The sequence below is a fragment of the Engystomops pustulosus genome, chromosome 11 (assembly GCF_040894005.1).
Source record: "Engystomops pustulosus chromosome 11, aEngPut4.maternal, whole genome shotgun sequence".
NCBI classification, from domain to species: Eukaryota; Metazoa; Chordata; class Amphibia; order Anura; family Leptodactylidae; genus Engystomops; species Engystomops pustulosus.
Genome location: NC_092421.1, coordinates 6,758,323 through 6,777,076, shown reverse-complemented (window position 1 = coordinate 6,777,076; position 18,754 = coordinate 6,758,323). Strand labels below are relative to the sequence as shown.

Below are 18,754 nucleotides of genomic sequence, written 5' to 3'. Positions count from 1 at the left end.
CAATTGGATGTTATTAAAAAAAATGTTCCTGTGTGAAGATAATTTCTCATAAATGTAGTGATATGGTCCCTTAGAAACGAGATAGCTTCCTCAGATACGACCACCTCTGCTGGAGGGATTGCACAAAGAAACAAAAGGTTATTGTATATGAAATGTCCTGGAGTTACTGCAGGTCCCGCAGCCGTCCTGTGGTAATGATCACTGAATCCTGGTGGTCCGGCAGGACTCTATAGCGCATGTCTGGCCACTGCTGCCAGAGTGCGGGGTGGTCGTATCCAAGGAAGCTATCTCGTTTCTAAGGGACAACATGCCTACATTTATAGGAAATTATCTTCACACAGGAACATTTTTTTAATTAACATCCAATTGAAGAAATGTTTACATAAAGCAAGTGAATTTAATTAAATGTAAATGCCCAGATGGGAAAACCCCAGTTTACATGCACTGTGCACTTATATATTCCGAGCTATGCCCCTGGATGTATCCTTGGTCTGATGATATTATAGTCATTTGGAGTTCTATTCCTGATTTGTTTTTTTTATATATAATGTTTGCGATGTGTTTCAAAATGGAATTATCTAATGTACTTTTGGTCTTTGATGGAGTTGGTCATCATAGATTAGTAGGAAGGGCACCTTGTGCCATCTATCCTAAATACAATAATTTTCTGTAACAATTGGTTTTGAGAACAGATGATCTCTGGAAGTGCTGGGTGTCCAACTCCCCACCCACCACCCGATATTGGATATTTCATCAATATCTTTTTACCCAAGAAGAGTGGTGCTATAATTCCACTGTAAATATCACTCAAGAGGCTTTTGAGTAGTTTTGCACAAGATATACAAGATATGTGACAACGTTACTTATTTTTGCTTGTACTATCAATTGATACAAAATTTGATATGCAAAAGTCAGTGAAGATTTAAGGAGCATTTCCAAATAAATACCAAAAACTATTTTCAATAGCTCTAAACCTGTCCGGTTTATCATCTACATTGTTCCAAATGTGACCAAAAGACCGAAGCTTTACAATGTAACAGATTTTCTATCACATTTCTAACTTAGACTCACAAATGGCTAATGCAACGAAGCGCTGAAAGCACCTGCAAGACAGCAAAGATTTGTCCATTGTGGTCACTTTTGGAAAAATGTAATTAAAAACAAAACGGCAACAAAATGATTAACTAAAGCATTTATCTTTTCTTTTCTTTTTTTATGCTCCTTAAAGAAAACCTACCACATGGATGCAGTTCTTCTAAAGCAAGCGCACTTACACGTTATGCAAATGAGCCTCAGGTGCTCCTGCGTAGGCCTCAGGAGCCCCTTCTGGCTACGTTGTCAGAACTGGGAAGGGGAAGGCGGGCAGAAACACTGAATGGAGGCGTGAATAATTAGCAGACAGGAGCCCCTGAGGCTCATTTGCAGAATTTTTAAAAGACACTTTTATTCTCAAAGACTAAGCTATTAGAAGCAAAGAGAACAACAGATCCTGCATCATGAGGCGCACCCCAGCATGTAATTCTGTTATGCTTGGTGTAGAAGAAATACATCCATGTAAAGTGTCCCTCTGGCATAACAAGTATACAGGCAGTCCCCGGGTTACGTACAAGGTAGGTGGGTTTGGACTTAAGTTTTATTTGTATGTAAGTCGGAACTGTATATTTTATAATTGTAGATCCAGACAAAAAATGTTTTTGTCCCAATGACAATTGGATTTTCATTTTTTTTTTGCTGCCATTGGACCAAGGATTATCCATAAAGCTTCATTACAGACACCTTACAGCTGATCATTGCAGTCTGGGACTATAGTAACATCCAGAGAGGTCACCAGAGGTCACAGGGGGCAGAGGGGTCCGTCTGTAACTAGGGGTCGTCTGTAAGCCGGGGACCTCCTGTATATTGTATGGTTAAAAATACACATGCAAAACTGAACTGAAATTACGACTTTATGCAATGGTACATGGCTTTACCACTAATCCAGGAATGTTCTTAAATTATTAAATAAGAGGATGATGCATTATGTGTCACTGTTTATGGGACCTGAAAAAGCGGTCTGGAAGAAACAGTGGGGTAGGAAGCTACATACATGGCAGTGGTGTAGCTCTAGGCATGGCAGAGGTAGCAATCACAACTAGACATCAATGCCTACGAGTTCAGTAGGCTACCTTGGTACATAAGAATATGGATGCAAAAATAGGTCATATTTTCACAATGCTACATGGAGCATTACGTTATATATCGTATATAGATTGTAAGCATCAGCTGGAAAGCATCAGGTAAAACCATTCTCCCCACGGAGCTTCCAGCTGGAGAGAAATATGTGTAACCTACGGCAATCCTAAAGGATAATCCACTAACGGCAGAATATTCCATCATGGCGGGTAAAATGGAAGCAGCGGTTGGATATAATGAGGACCTTGTAGACCTCCCGAGCACTATATACATTTACTGATAGAAGGTACTGACTTATATCCAAGGAAAACCTTCAGGCATTCCTAATGGCACATGAAATACTGGAAATAGTGAAATACCGATGTGACATTTTTCAGATTATTTTCCCATTGACAAAACCTTGTTGTATCATCAGAACAATCCGGCATCAATCCGGACAATGGCCATAAGAAGTGGAAATAATAAATGATGTCATGTTTCATTGTCATCATCACTTTTTTTGATCCTTGGATCCTTCCTTCCCTCCTGTAGATCACTTTGTGGCCCACAAGATCCTGTCTCCAAAGACTTGGGCAGAGGCTCTTTTAACTTATGTTTTTGTAATATGTAAGTTTTTAGGGAGCGGGATATTTGGAAAATTTATCAATATACATTCTGCTCCAATTTCTTGATATGTAAAGTGAAACCTCTTTGTCTTACACCTCATCACCCGGACATTCCTGTCCATAAAATGGCCACAGATGGAGGGTCATGTGATCTCTAACTGTCTATGGGGCGTATTTATTAGGATCTCTGTGCCACGTCAGTGGTGCAGATGCCCTGAAATAATCGAAAATGGCAATTTATTGCTAGTACTTGCCCTCTCCGCCACATACACGCCAGTGGGGCGGGAGGGGGGGAGTGGCTGGCTGAGTGGAGGGCGTGGCCGGTAGTGGGCCGGCACGGGTCGTTACTGTACCTGTGCCCTGCCTGGCGTAGAATAAACGCTGCGCAACCTCCTGCCTCTTGATGTATGCCGCGGCGAATATGCAGCGGAGGGGCAGTCATAAGATAAAGGTCCTTGCAGGGCGATTGCCTATGGACAGGAAATTCTGGCTGATGAAATCCAGGAGGATCATTACATATCAAGAAAGCTTTGCAGAACGTCTTACAGATGTGTATTGGTAAATGACTACACATAATATCCTGCCCCATCACTTACACACACATTACAAAAAATATGAGGAAAAGTGGCCATCCCCTTTAAGGGATTTTACAGAGATGTGGATCCTCTTATATCCAAAATATTTACAAACTTTTGAATATTTTAAGGGTCATTTTTAGATACACTTAATAAAAAAATGCATAAAAAAGGAAATGGTGATGGAGAAACACTACATTCTGTGTGATAATACGGAGGTGCCTGCTGCCATTTGTAGCTTTTTAAAATCTGAAAGATTTACTATGAAGATGATGGTCATTCTTCATTCATGAGTGTCCAATCACATGTTTCAACGAGGTAACACGTGTAGATGGATCAAAAGCAGTAATAGAGGAAAAACAGCAGGCAGAGCACAATAGTAACAACTGCAATGCACCTAGAGAAGAAACAAACAAGGCAGAAATTAATATTAGTCCTCACGCAGAAGGCGTCTCTACAATGGCAGCAAAGACAGCCACATAAACAATGATGCATGAAGAGCACAAAACCCTTCTATGGCAGCCCTGAGGTCCTATGAAGGACCTCAGGGCTGCCGGCAGTAGGTGCTTTCAGCACAATCTAAGGCTACATTCAGACACACGTGTGCGCGCCGTACCGTAGCACGGCGGGCACACGGCGGCACCTGGGAGAGGAGGAGGAGGTGAGCGCTGCTGCTCACCCCCTCTACCTAGGTTGGGCGTGGATCCTGCTGTTCCAATCTCTGTCTATGTGACTTCTGGAAATTGCAGAGAACAGAACAGAGTTCAGTAAATATTAGTGCTCTACAATTCCTGACACTCCCATAGCACTAAATGGATGAGCAGGACACATACTCAACTTCCCTCTCCATCAATGTATGAGAACAGGACCCTCACTCTTGTGATCGGTGAAGGTCCCAGCAGACAGCCGCCAGTTACACTGTAATGTCTCTATAATAGTATGTGGCATTTCATGGAATGGACTTACCAGTTAGTAGTTACTAGTAGAAGTGGAGCATTGTGTTTGGAAAGCATCACGAGACTTCCAGCATCGGGACAAGAATACTCACCCTCAAGACTGCACCTCGGAGAGGAAAACTCTGCTCAGAACAGATTAGCCTACACTAACCTACGGAATCATTTAGCATTTTTTCCAGTTTTTTTTTTATTTGGTAACACAAATTGTGTAAATGTTTTAATTAATATACAAGTAGTGAATAGCGGTTTTAGATCATCAGTTTTTATCAATATTCCATTTCTACCCGAATAATGAAGCCATTTGAAAATACTTTTTAGCTCAGAAAAACAAGCCCTCATATGTCAGATTAAAAAAAAAAAAGTTGTGCACGGAAAAATGACAAAGTCTTCTGTCTTGCAGCCAATATACAGGCAGCAGATGTAATTACTGACAGACGTGATTAGAAAGCAATGAGACACTCACAGACTCAATAAATGCACATTTATTGGGACAAACTAGAAGAAGCAATAACAAAAAAAACCAAGCACCAAGACAAACGGCAACAAAAAACAAAACAAGTTTTTATTTAGACACATTGGTGGAGATATAGACTGATGGTAGAGTTTGCACTGGTTTGCTCTGCCCTCGCTTTGTGCACTTGGATTCTTACAGTTGCAACAGAATTGAGTCAGATTTCAGCTAAAAATGTAACTAAGAACCCACGGCCCCCTAAAGTGCATAGAGACAAAGTGCAAACAAGACACAATTGAGGGGCAAGAACATAAAACATACATGTGACAGCACCGGAGACACTTTGTATATGCAAACCTAGTGCAAACGCAATAATATATCTGCCCCATTGTGTTAAAGGGGTTTTTCTAAGACTTTTATACTCATGCCCTATTATTATGATAGATTGGGGGGGTCTCACTCTAGGAAGTGCTGGGACGGCTGAGACAATGGCCGTGCAGCTTCATGCACCTGATAGAAGTGACACGACATTGTCTAAGGAAGCGCAGCTCTTTCCAACCCCTTTTCTCATGTCATGGTGTCAGGAGTTGGATCTCCATGATCGGATACTGATTGCAAAATTAAAAAAAAAAAAGTTTTGAAAAACCCCTTTAAACATAGGATATGTCAGTGCACAGAAGCAGGTCAAAGGTTTTGTGCCTGCAAAGCCCAACAAGTACATAAATTACAATCACGGTAGGATTTCATCTACATTTTGACATTTCGGCAGAATGTGCATGGATATGCCGGACACTACATAAAGATGAATGGGACATTAGCAAAGCATGTGTATCCAAATTCAGAACTATACACAATGGGGCAGATTTACTTACCCGGTCCATTCGCGATCCAGCGACGCGTTCTCTGAACAGGATTCGGGTCCGGACGGGATTTATGAATGTAGTTCCTCCGCCGTCCACCAGGTGGCGCTGCTGCGCTGAAAATCATCTGAACGCGCCGGAATACACCGAGCTGGACCAGGTGAAGGTAAGCACTTCCCAAGCGACACATTTTCGGTTTTTAAATTTTTTCAAATACGTCGGGTATTCGTTCGGCCACGCCCCCCCAATTTCCGTCGCGTGCATGCCAGCGCCGATGCGCCACAATCCGATCGCGTGCGTCAAAATCCCGGGGCAATTCAGGTACAATCGGCGCAAATCGGAAATATTCGGGTAACACGTCGGGAAAACGCGAATCGGGCCCTTAGTAAATGACCCCCAATGTTGCAGATGTGTGGATATATACACACACATACATATATATATATATATATATACACACAGTTTACAGGCACTTTATGAATGAGGGTCCCAAATGGTTTAAAAAAAATGGATAAGTTATATTTCACTCTTGTGACCACAAGCCTCTAAGATTGGTGGTGGCATCACATCCACAGACCTGCTACAATGTACTAAAGGCCATAGGCTGCAGCTAGCCCGTGCACACTGTCACCGCCAATCAGCCTCTGTATATGAACAGAGGTGACCGTAGGTTCTGTCCTGGACCTGAGGTAAGGACCAAGGGAAGTATAAGTTCATTCATTATTTTACACTACTCGGGGCTCTTGAAAAAAAAAAAAAAAAATTTCGATCCTAAAAAAAATATTTCAAAGAGTTCTCTCCATGTTTGTGTGGGTTTCCTCCGGTTTCCTCCCACGCTCCTAGGTTGATTAGATTGTGAGCCCCATAGGGACAGGGACTGATTTGGCAACTTCTGTGCAGCGCTGAGTAGTGTGTGCACTATATAAATAAAGGAATTATTATTATTATTATTATACCCATTATGGGCTGAATGTAATTTTTCATAGCAGCATTTTCTTGAAGCTTTTGCTCCGTTTCTCTGCTGTAGATGCTTCTTCCCACAATTACTAAAGACTGGTTTATCCTTTGTGCAGTGAAATCCAACAGTAATGTAACCGGTAATCACCAACAGTTATTGAGGGCGGTAATATTATCAGACTGACCAGAAATCAACATAGACGAGATACACACACGGAGCATGACCGATTTCTCTGCACAACGGGAAACAGCCTAGAAAATTTACCATCAAAACCAAGCCTGATAAACCAGGGGCATTACTTACAGATCCAGACACCGTGACTGTGGTCATCCTCTTATATTTGTTATCCATGGCCTCCTTCCTTCTAAAAGAAACGTTTAGAATTGTGCTAATGATCCTGAGGGGTTACCCTAGCCCCTCTGTCATCTGGCTTTACAGGCTGTTACACTGTCTCCCCCTCCCCACTGGTGAAGGTCCCACTGCTGAATATGTATGCAATTCTTTAGAGGTGTCCGAGAACAAATCTGTTCTTTATGGCAACCGATTAGAGCTCAGTTTTCATTTTCCCACAGCAGTTTATTAAACCAAAGATATTGGCCGTCTTGGTGGAAAGCCAGCAAATTGTTTTCGGTTCCTGTGCAAAAGTGGGTGCCACAAGGGATAACTAATGAAGCCGTTAGCTGGGTTTGTCATCCACCGCCTTACATCCTATGTACAACTTTGATGGAATATCCTATGGAAGTGATGGTGAGCCCTTTAGAGCAGTGGTGGCGAACCTATGGCACGGGTGCCAGAGGTGGCACTCAGAGCCCTTTCTGCAGGCACTCAGGCCATCGTCCAAGGACAGAGTTCACCAAACCCTGAATCTTCCTGCAGTCCCAGGATGCTGCTCTCAGCGATATTTTAAAGCGACACTTTACTGGCCGTATGGAATTGCAGGGAAAGTGAGAAGGTGATGACAGAAGTGCATTATCTTTGGAGGTCCTCCTGCAGGAGTCACCATTCTTCCTCTACAGAGAGACCCTGGAGGGAAGCCACAATGAGAGTTTGCATTTGCTACACTATCCTAACACTGTCCATAAATAACTCCCCACTCCCCCGGCAGCCCAGGATGAGTGGCACATCCCGGACTACCCAGGGCTGCCTTCAGTCCTTTCTGGTGAACGCTGTGGTGGAGTAAAGTCTTGGGTACCCACAGAGTGGTCTCTGAGTGACATCTCTGGCACCTGTCCAATAGGTTCGCCACCACTGTCCTATAGAATAGCCCTTAAATTTAGAGCCGAGGTAAGGGGGGGGGGGCACATTTAATTGTGCTACAACATAATCGTTAATGACAGTATCTTAAAAGCTTGCCTGGGTAGAATTACAAAAACCTACATTCAATGAACAGATTACAAGATTAAATAAGCCACAAACCAGCTGTTGGCATTGATGTGGTGCATGTTTTGCTCCTCTAGGTTAGTCTCCACTGTAGACTGTGTATCCTCGATGCTCGGGGGCACGGGCGTCTTCCCTTCTACCTCCTCCAGGGGCGAGGTCTCACTTGTCTTCTCATTACATTCCTCTGGGGTGGTCAATGTATCGTTCGCGTCAGTCCCAACTAAAGTTTTTGTGCTGCTTGTTGTGACGCTGAGTGGATCATTGAAGGACATGATAAATGAACACATGGCTGTTGTGTGTCTGATGTAGTAATAGAAGTGACTACGAGTGGAGAGAGAGAAGACTTAGAGCCCAAGAAGAGTAAACATTGAGAACTCTGATAGCAAACAGACTCCAAGCTACATAGATGCCTTAGGTGCGAGCTCCGTCACTGCTTCCTGTTTGCTACACTATGTGCCGACTGATCAATCCGATAGCGGACGCTGCGGCCACCCGATACCGTTCTTCTAAGTCATCAGGAATCCCAGGCAGAACATCGAGCGCAGAGACGACCTGAAACGTTGTGTGTCTGCAGATCTCAGGCCGCATCAGAGGAATGTGGTTTTCACTGTAACGAGAGAAAATCCATCATCACACGAAGCCAAACGGAAGACAACACCAGCTGCTGGATAGACATTTCCTAGTATCTTCCGGTGTATATGGGACATCGCCGCCGCCTTTACAAGAGTTTCCATAATTAAATCTGGGGCATTATTAATAGTTTGGACGGCTTTGCCATTTTATTTATTCTCCCCGTTTTTATCTGAAAGGCTGAAAACCCAAACAATTAAAGGGGGGTTTTTCCCCACAAAGTAAGTTAGGTTCTATCCATCTCGGGGAGCAAAGAGGGGTCCGATGGAGGTACCTCAGACCCCATCAGACCCCTGGTTCTCGTGATCTGTGAAAACCTCTTTAGGAACACTAACGCTACAGTAAAATGGACCCATTCACTTGCACGATCCTGTTTTTCTAAAACCCACTACACTTTACCGTATATACTCGAGTATAAACCTCTCCTCGGCTTATACTCGAGTCAAGAAAAATTACAAACCCTTTACTCAACTTCTAATGAACCCCCCCCCCCCCCCCGGCAGGTCCTCTTCTGTACAGTGATGACATCGCCGGGATCGTGACGTCGGACGCTCTGCCAGGGGGCTTCGCAAAGCGAGTACACTGTTTGTTTGTTTTTTACAGGCATTGGGGGCAGGGAGCTGGCTGGCTGTATACTCCAGGGAGCTGGCTGGCTGTATACTCCAGGGAGCTGGCTGGCTGTATACTCCAGGGAGCTGGCTGGCTGTATACTCCAGGGAGCTGGCTGGCTGTATACTCCAGGGAGCTGGCTGGCTGTATACTCCAGGGAGCTGGCTGGCTGTATACTCCAGGGAGCTGGCTGGCTGTATACTCCAGGGAGCTGGCTGGCTGTATACTCCAGGGAGCTGGCTGGCTGTATACTCCAGGGGCTAGCTGGCTATATACTCGAAGCTGTGACCATTGCATTTCCCACCATTGGCTTATACTTGAGCAAATAGGTTTTTCCAGGTTTTTGTGTTAAAATTAGGGGTCTCAGCTTATGCTCGAGTATATACGATAATCTTTTTTTTTTTATGCAACCAAGCCCCATTAAAAAAAAAACAGAACTCTGAATATAGATATAGAAATAGACATGTGCTACACAAAGAAAACAGCAGGAGCTCAAGGAGTTAAATGCGTGGCTCAGAGAAATTTTGGTTCCTAGAGCGCAGGGCTGACATTACATTGGGGTATTCTGCAGAAAACTTGCACCTGAATGGAAGGGGATCTGCTGTGCTAGGGGAGAAGATCCTAGCAGGGGTGGCAGGATATTTAGACTAGGATTGGGGGGGGGGGGGGGATATTGTGTTCTTAGAATTTGTAAAGGCATTTAACGCTGTCCCTCATAGAGACCTAAGGAGTAAAATAAGGTCTATTGGTTTGGTAGGAATCGCTTGCATTTATTAAAAACTGGCTGATTAATTATACCCAGAGAGTTGTGGTCATCGAGTCCTACTCAGAATGGTCACCAGTTATAAGAAGTGTACCCCACCTTGTGAAGTTGCCCACCACCACCACCATGTTCACATCTAACAATATTGGTGTCAAAATTGTGCTGCTTTTGTTTTTATGAAAATAAAGCAAATTGTAAAGGTCAAAAGGTCAGACAGCCCCCCCCCCCACATTAATAATCAGAATCAAACAAAAAACTAGTGTAAATGTTTGTGCTACTATCGTTTTTAAAATATTTATAATTTTTTTCCAAAGGTCATCAGTTTATTCCTTCCAATGTACAATGTGTTTACTAGCTCCCCCTGGTGATCAAACCAGAGAAGCGTCACTAGGTTTGTTTTTTTACCAGTTGATCCTAAACACCTTATCTTATCTAAAAACCTAAACAGACCTTAAAAACAATAGCGCTACAAATGAAAATGATCTACACCTTTACATCATAGGGGCTCAGGTGCTCTAGGTAATACCATCATATAGACATTATATATATATATATTTATAGACAATAGGCAAAAAGTAGAAAAGCAGCACTCCGAGTCAAACAGGTGTTTATTTCACCAGTGGAGATGTAGCCATCCTCAAGTAACCCTAACCCTCTACTTTTTATATATTTATAGACATATATTAATCTTACCAATTGGCTACAATGAAACAAACACTGAAACATTTAAAGGGGTCTAAATACTTTTGGTACCCACTGTACAGCCAGTACGAAGGTTTGTGTACAAGCCCTGACATACCGGGGTGCGCCCCCTCTGGCAGCATCCGCCCTTCTTTTAGCTACTAATGCATTTCAATCTTTCATCCTGGTAGATGTAAAGGGAACCTACCACCTTGGATCTACCTATAAAGGGTAGGTGCATCTAAAGGACTTGTGCAGGCAGCAGGTTCCACAACATGAGGGCGCGCAGCTACGAGGACCTGCACGCTGAAAATTTCTGGTAGGAGGATCATAGAGGCTACTGGGGCGTGGAGAAGCCGCCTCGTGTAGCCTCAGCTCCGCCTACTCCACGCCCCAGTAGCCTCTTTACAAAATTTACATATTTGGGAAATAAAAGTTAGTAAAAGATTGTGGGGATGTGAGGATTAGCTCTTAAAAGGTCTATAATCAGGTCCTATAGATGCACCTACCACCCGATCTACCTTTATAGGTACATATGTGGTGGTAGGATCCCTATAAAGAAAATACAATCCAATAAATGACCACATGGGGGGAAGGCCAGTTGCAAAGAACCCAAACTCCCAACATCCTCATTATACTGTAATCATGTTCAGTATAGGAGAGTAAAAATTGGTGGAGACAGCGACTTCTAGCATCTTAGAGCTGAAGCTGATGATAAAGCTGTTTGGTTTAGGAAACACATCCAAAATAGATTCTAGATTTTATATATGGGACACATCGTCCGTACCCTATGGACTAAACCTTTCCTCATTGTGACATCTATAGCACTTGGAATGCGATACTTTTTTTTCTTTTAATACACTCATTTGTAAGCAGAAGAAATTTGGTTATCAGCCAAATATTCATCAAATAGTCTAGACGCTGCTTTCTATGGAAATAATAACAATATAATATTTCCTCTCATCCTACAGGCAGCACTGATGGGTAAGAGTCTGCAGTCCTAATTATGACAGAAGAACACAATAACAATGTTAATTAACAATAAATCAATTAACCGACTGCCCTATAAGTATCCTAGGAGTCAAGGAAGAGGCGTGTTTTTTTCTTCTGTCCTAATTAGGTTTACTGCCAGTATCCTCTTGCTCCCCTGAGGCCTGGGCTGTGGTGCACGTCCAGCAGGGTAGAAGCAAATGTCTTACCAGTGCAATCCTGGTGAAATTACATTCTGAGGCTGTCCTTCCCCCCCGTGGTGGCGGAAGTCCAGTATTTTCGGAGTTTCTGGATAAACTCCCCTCCTACCGCGTCTCCCATTGGAAGCGGGAACCGCTGTATTCTCAGGTACGGCTTTTGAATAAGCAGAGAAGTGGAGGTCAGATTTGTGTTGCACTCAATACTTTGGGGTATAGCTGCTGTATTGCCGCCTCTCCCTCTTTCCTGAAGCCACCATCTGCAATGTACCGTAAGGTGGTTTCTATATTGTTGTGAACAAAGCTCTTGCTAACCTTAGGGCTCTGCGCGTCCCCTGCATCCTTTTCTTATGTTAGAAGGATTTGGTTGTTAGCCCGGGTGTCGCCTCTGACCAGGTGCATTGCATTTCCTGTTGGGAATGTTTTAAGGCTGTACTGTTCAGGTACGCTCTCTGCACCTGCCAGGCAGCAGAGTCAGTCTGAGCTTAAGGTTTGTTCCTTTCATGAGTGCCCTTGTTCCTTCATTTGGCATGTCCTAACACTTGTTGTTTGTGTTACAGATGTCCAGCCTTGGTAAAAGGAAGAGAAAGTCTCATCATAGAGACTGTATTAGCTGTGAGCAGCCTATACCGGATGATTGCCCTGATGATGTTTGTGCCCCTTGTGCAGCTCCTGCTCAGACTTCAGGAGGAGATGTCTTTTTTCAGTGGATGAAGGAAAAAATGTCTGCTGTATTTGAAGAGATGAGTTCAAAGAAAAAGAAGTCTAAAAGACATCATAAACGTAGAAAACATCGTAGGCAATCATCTTCTATATCTTTGCCTTCTAGTAGCTGCTCAGAAGCCCAGATAATTTCTGGGGATAGCCCTGAATCGGAAGGTTCTGGGCCAGATGTATCTGAGGATTTTTTTCTGTTTCACAAAGATAAAACCTCTAAATTGATCAAGGCGGTTAAAAGTGTAATGGAGACAGATGAGAGTCATAATGACTCTGTTAACCAAGATGCACTTTTTTATTTTCCCAGGAAAAAAGCCAAAGTATTGCCTAGTCATCCTGATCTTAAAGTCCTCTTTGAACAGGGTTGGTCTAAGCCTGAAAAAAGATTTGATTTGGGGTCTCGTTTTCGAGCAGTATACAAAATCGACCCTAAGGAATCTGAAGAATGGGAATTGCCTCCCAAGATTGATATCCCAGTGGCTAAACTATCTAAAAAATCTATTTTTCCTGCAGACGAATCTTCTTTACTTAAAGACCCTCTTGACAGGAAAGCTGACGCTATGCTCCGCAGAAGCTTCAGCAGCCATGGCTAAGGCATCTCTTGCTACTGTGCCTGTTGCACGAGCCTTAAGATTATGGCTAAGCCAGATTGGTCGGGACATTTTGGATGGAGTCCCTAGAGAAGAAATTTATGAGAATTTGTCTTCTGTTAAACTTGCAGGCAATTTTCTGTGTGATTTTTCTCTTGACTCTTTAAAACTTGCATCTAAGAACATGCTAACGGCTAACTCTGCACGTCGTGCCCTGTGGATAAAGCCCTGGATAGGGGATGTAGCCTCCAAACATCACTTCTGTTCACTTCCCTTCCACCCATTGTTTGGGAAAGACCTAAAGGAGGTGTTGAAGAATCTTAGTGAAGATAAGGGGAACTCTTTTCCACAAATAGTCAGTACCTCCAAAAAACCGAGCTTTCCACCTAGAAAAGCAAGACCGGAAAGACCTTTTCGTGCATTTCGTAACCGACGTAGAGGAGTTCAGAAGTCTAAAGACAGAATTGTCTTCCACAGTAAAAAAAAACGAGAATCCTGACTTCTGACGCCATGCCAGGTCTGTCTCCAGTAGGTGCAAGGGCAGACTTCGCTCACTTATGGACAGACATCACATCCGATGCTTGGGTACTGTCCACAGTAAAAAACGGATACGCTTTGGAATTCGACAAGATTCCGCCAGAAAGATTTTTTTGAGTACAAAAATCGAGAAATCTCAGATCCTTCCCTTGTTGCACAAATTTATCCAAAAAAGAGCTCTAGAAGAAGTCCCTTTGTCAGAAAGAGGAAAAGGAGTGTACTCCGCCATATTTGCTGTACCAAAGCCGAACAACAGGTGGAGATTAATTATAGACCTCCGCTATCTAAACAGATTTTTGACCAAAATTGCATTCAAGATGGACTCCATAAAATCAGCCACCGCCATTCTACAGCAAAGCAACTACATGGCCAAAATAGACCTGGCCGATGCCTATCTCCACATTCCCATCAGGAGAGGTCACAGAAAATATCTGAGAATAGCAATTGTGACCAATTCAAGAACTCTTCACTACCAGTTCACCTGTCTGCCATTCGGCATTACATCAGCCCCTCGCGTCTTCACCAAGACCACCATAGTTCTGGCGGCTGCACTGAGACTTCGGGGGATACAGATCGTGCCCTATTTGGACGACTGGCTGATCATAGCAGAGAATCAATCTCTCTTGAAACTTCATCTTCAGATGACAATCGATCTTCTACAACAACTGGGTTTCCTAATCAATTGGGAAAAATCCCTTCTTATTCCAACAACCAGAATTCAGTTCCTGGGGTATATTCTCGACTCGTGCAGTATGACTATTCATCTTCCTCAGGAGAGAATCTTGAAAATCAAGCAGTCCGTGCACTACCTTATCAAGACAAGATGCACAACGGTCAGAACAGCCATGAGGGTCCTGGGTCTGATGACTTCAATAATAGAAGCAGTTCCTTGGGCAAAGGCACATTTCAGACAGCTACAACTCAACATTCTGGCTGTTTGGAACAAATCTCCAGCAGGATTCGACAAACCGATTGTACTAACTCCTCAGAACAGAGTCAGCCTCAGTTGGTGGTTGAGGAAGAATTTGGCGTCCGGCAGATCTTTACGTTTTATTCAACCCCAGATCCTGACAACCGATGCCTCATCCTCTGGTTGGGGGGCCCACCTCGGCAATCTCTGGGTTCAGGACAAATGGAATTACACAGACAGGACTCTGTCCTCAAATCAAAGAGAATTGAAAGCCATTTATTTAGCCCTGAAATTCTTTCAGTCCCAGCTGAAAAAACAGCATTTGAAGGTACAGACCGACAATCTGTCATGTGTTTATTACATAAACAAGCAAGGGGGTACCAGGAGCAGACCCCTCATCAAACTGTGATGGTCCCTGAACAGTGTTATCTTCCAACAGATTGTCAGTCGGTTCGGTTATCCACAAATAGACATGATGGCGACCAAACAGAACTGGAAGTTGCCAATGTTTTGCTCTCTTTACAGGTCAGACCAACCCTATGCAGTGGATGCCCTGTCTCTTCCCTGGACCAACCTGTTCATTTACATATTTCCTCCGATACCGCTCATTCAGAGGATACTTTACAAAATCAAAGAAGAGAAACCGAATGCAATTCTGACCCTACCATTTTGGCCACGCAGAGTATGGTTTCCTCTTGTAATGAGGTTGTCCAAGGGCGAATATTGGAAACTTCCTGCAGTTCCACATCTCTTGGAACAGATGGGGTTTTTCCATCCATCACCACAGAAGCCACAGCTTACGGCCTGGAGATTGAGAAGAAGACCCTAACAGGTCTAGGTGTTTCATCCAGAGTTATAAACACATTGGGGGTCATTTACTAAGGGCCCGAATCGCGTTTTCCCGACGTGTTACCCGAATATTTCCGATTTGCGCCGATTGTACCTGAATTGCCCCGGGATTGTGTCGCACGCGATCGGATTGTGGCGCATCGGCGCCGGCATGCGCGCGACGGAAATCGGGGGGCGTGGCCGAACGAAAACCCGACGTATTCGGAAAAACCGCCGCATTTAAAACCCGAAAAAGTGTCGCTTGGTGACCGCTTTCCTTCACCTGGTCCGAGGTGGTGCATTCCGGCGCGTGGAGATGATTTTCAGCGCAGCAGCGCCACCTGGTGGACGGCGGAGGAACTGCCTTCATGAATCCCGGCCGGACCCGAATCCAGAGCAGAGAACGCGCCGCTGGATCGCGAATGGGCCGGGTAAGTAAATTTGCCCCATTGTTGTCAGCTAGAAGACCAGCGACCATTAAGTCCTATGGTAGAGTTTGGAAAGTCTTCACATCCTGGTGTTCAGATAATTCTGTATCTGAACCTTCAGTCTCAGATATTCTTACTTTTCTACAGGATGGCCTTGATAAAGGTTTAAAACCTGCTACCTTGAAGCTTCAGTTTGCTGCAATCAATGCTTTAAATAACAATAGATTCTCATCTAATCATTTAGTACGGAGATTCTTCAAGGCTTTAAGGAACATCAAACCTCCTATTAGACCACCATGTCCACAGTGGGATCTTGCCTTGGTTCTACATCATCTCACAGAACCTCCCTTTGAGCCTATACAGGAAGCTTCTCTCAAATGTTTATCGTGGAAGACCTTCTTTTTAGTTGCCGTTTCCACTGCTAGAAGAATTTCAGAGCTGCAAGCCTTATCCTGCAAAGAGCCATACTTACAGATAAGACCAGACTGCATCATACTAAGAACCGTTCCATCGTTTCTTCCTAAAGTGGCCTCAGTTTCTAATTTAAATCAGGAATATTATCTTCCAGCTTTGTGTCCAACTCCTGCTAATGCTCATCAGCAAGTTCTGCATCTTCTGGATGTTAGAAGATCCGTCTTGACTTTTCTAGAGAAGACAAAATCTTTTAGAAAATCTGAATCTCTGTTTCTCCAATTTCAAGGTCCAAGAAAAGGGATGAAGGTCTCTGCAGCCTCTCTCTCTCGATGGATAATACAGATTATTTCCATGGCTTACAGAGCCTTGGGACAACCTTCACCCTTACAAATTAGGGCTCATTCCACAAGATCTACTGCTACTTCCTGGGCAGAGTATGCAATGCTCTCTATAGATCCGATCTGTCAAGCAGCTTCTTCTTCTTCTATTAGACTTCTTCTAATACTTTTGCTAAACATTACAGGCTGGATGTCTCCTCAGCTGGCTCAGCCTTTGGCATATCGGTGCTATCTACAGTGGCTTCGAAAATTTGTCCCCCCCTTTGATTTGCTACCTAAATCCCATCAGTGCTGCCTGTAGGACGAGAGGAAGATCTAAATTTCTTTTCCTAAATTTCTTTTCCTCGAAGTCCAAAGGCAGCACTATTATATTCCCTCCCAATAAAATCATTTTTTTGCTGCATAAAACACGCCTCTTCCTTGACTCCTAGGATACTTATAGGGCAGTCGGTTAATTGATTTATTGTTAATTAACATTGTTATTGTGTTCTTCTGTCATAATTAGGACTCCAGACTCTTACCCCATCAGTGCTGCCTTTGGACTTCGAGGAAAAGAAATTTTCAGGTAAGCAAAATTTAGATCATATATATAACAACATAGCAGAATTATTACATTTTGCACAAGATTATTTCAGTGATATTAAGCACTTTGTAACTGTGCCCAACAATGATCAGACAGGTACAGACAGCGAGTATACAGGACCTGCTGCTCCAGTCACATATAAAGACAGGACCGCGGTTCAAAACTCCACCGATCCCCATACATTCTTAAGTTGAATTTGTATGCAAGTCGAAACTGTATATTTTATAATTGTAGATCCAGACCAAAACAATTTTGGCCCCAGTGACATTCAGGAGTTCAAACATTTTTTGCTGTAATGGGACCAAGGATTATGAATAAAGCTTCATTACAGACACCTTACAGCTGATCATTGCAGCCTGGGACTATAGTAACATCCAGAGAGGTCACCAGAGGTCACAGTGGGCAGAGGGGTCTGTCTGTAACTAGGGGTCGTCTGTAAGTCAGGTGTCCTTAAGTAGGGGACCGCCTGTATTATAACTTCATATACCAAACCAACCCCTTTAAAAAGTTAGAACTTCTAGGAGGCATAAAATCGGAATAATTAAAGGGAAATTAAGGGGAATTACAATTATTACGAGGAAGGTGACAGGTTTATAAGTATCGAAGAAAGAAGCAGCGCTCAACGGCTTGAGAATGCACTAATTGGTGCGAAACGGCCCATCGTAAGGCCCCGCTCTACCCCTGCACTGCACCATTTAGGAGATAAAGAAGTTCCACACATTGGTGAGCGCCGCTGCTGCTTCTTCCTCCGATACTTATATATGTTTGGACCGTATTGTCTTGGCAGAGTAACGCCTTTTGGAACTCTATGGGGCGACTATCCCTGCTCCGGTGATTTATTCTCCACTAAGGACGCTTGTTTGGGGTGTAAACTATTGTGGATTGTGCCCAGATCTTCCTTCCTTTCCTTGGAAGGTGACAGGTTCACTTGGAGGGGTACAAACTTTTAGGACTATTAGAATTTGGCGTGGGGCTGGTGGGAGCGCGGGAATGACGTGGGGGACCAGAGCTATGGGACAGGAGGTGTAACATTAGCTCAGTAATAGTGAGGGAGTATCAGAATGAGAATATTACAGGGACGTCTCATTCTACCAGTACAAGGAGATTATTTAGGTCTCTCTCCCCTCTTGTATCTTAAAATAAAAGCTGAGAAAACGTAAACAGGGGGGGGGGCTAAACCTACCCGGCAGATAACACATAGTGATGTCATCAGACGTCATCATCATTAGTACATGATGTCACTATGTACACACAATGTAAACGTTATATACACGTCATCCCAGCAAATCTCTACATACAGCGTGCAGCGGATGAGCCCCGCACACCCTTCCTCAGTCATAACAAAGGCCCAATGCCCGATGCCCTCGCCCTGTGACACGCCCCCGCCCGCACCACCGCCCGGCGGCCACAGCCGGTGACAGGTAACACACCCCCTCACTTGACGTCCTCCGTGCAGCAGCGAGAGCAGAAGACTGGATGCGATGACGTCATCTTACAACACAGAACACGCCCCCCACACAGCAGTGGTGACGAGGCGTGGAACGCACCGCAGCCCACGTGACCCCGTTCTGACCTATGCTGC

The 18,754-nt window shown here is 43.9% G+C and overlaps 1 long non-coding RNA gene across 2 annotated transcripts; it reads right to left on the bottom strand.

The window, feature by feature from the left end:
• Nucleotides 1-477: 477 nt before the first annotated feature.
• LOC140105615 (uncharacterized) lies at nt 478-18,740 on the bottom strand. Of its 2 annotated transcripts, XR_011850612.1 has the most exons (3): nt 18,603-18,740; nt 7,994-8,564; nt 478-3,749 (listed from the first exon to the last, which is right to left on the bottom strand). It is a non-coding gene; the product is annotated as an uncharacterized lncRNA (long non-coding RNA). The 2 variants fall into 2 exon arrangements; XR_011850611.1 differs by lacking the exon at nt 478-3,749 and having other exon boundaries at nt 4,776-8,564.
• Nucleotides 18,741-18,754: the final 14 nt, after the last annotated feature.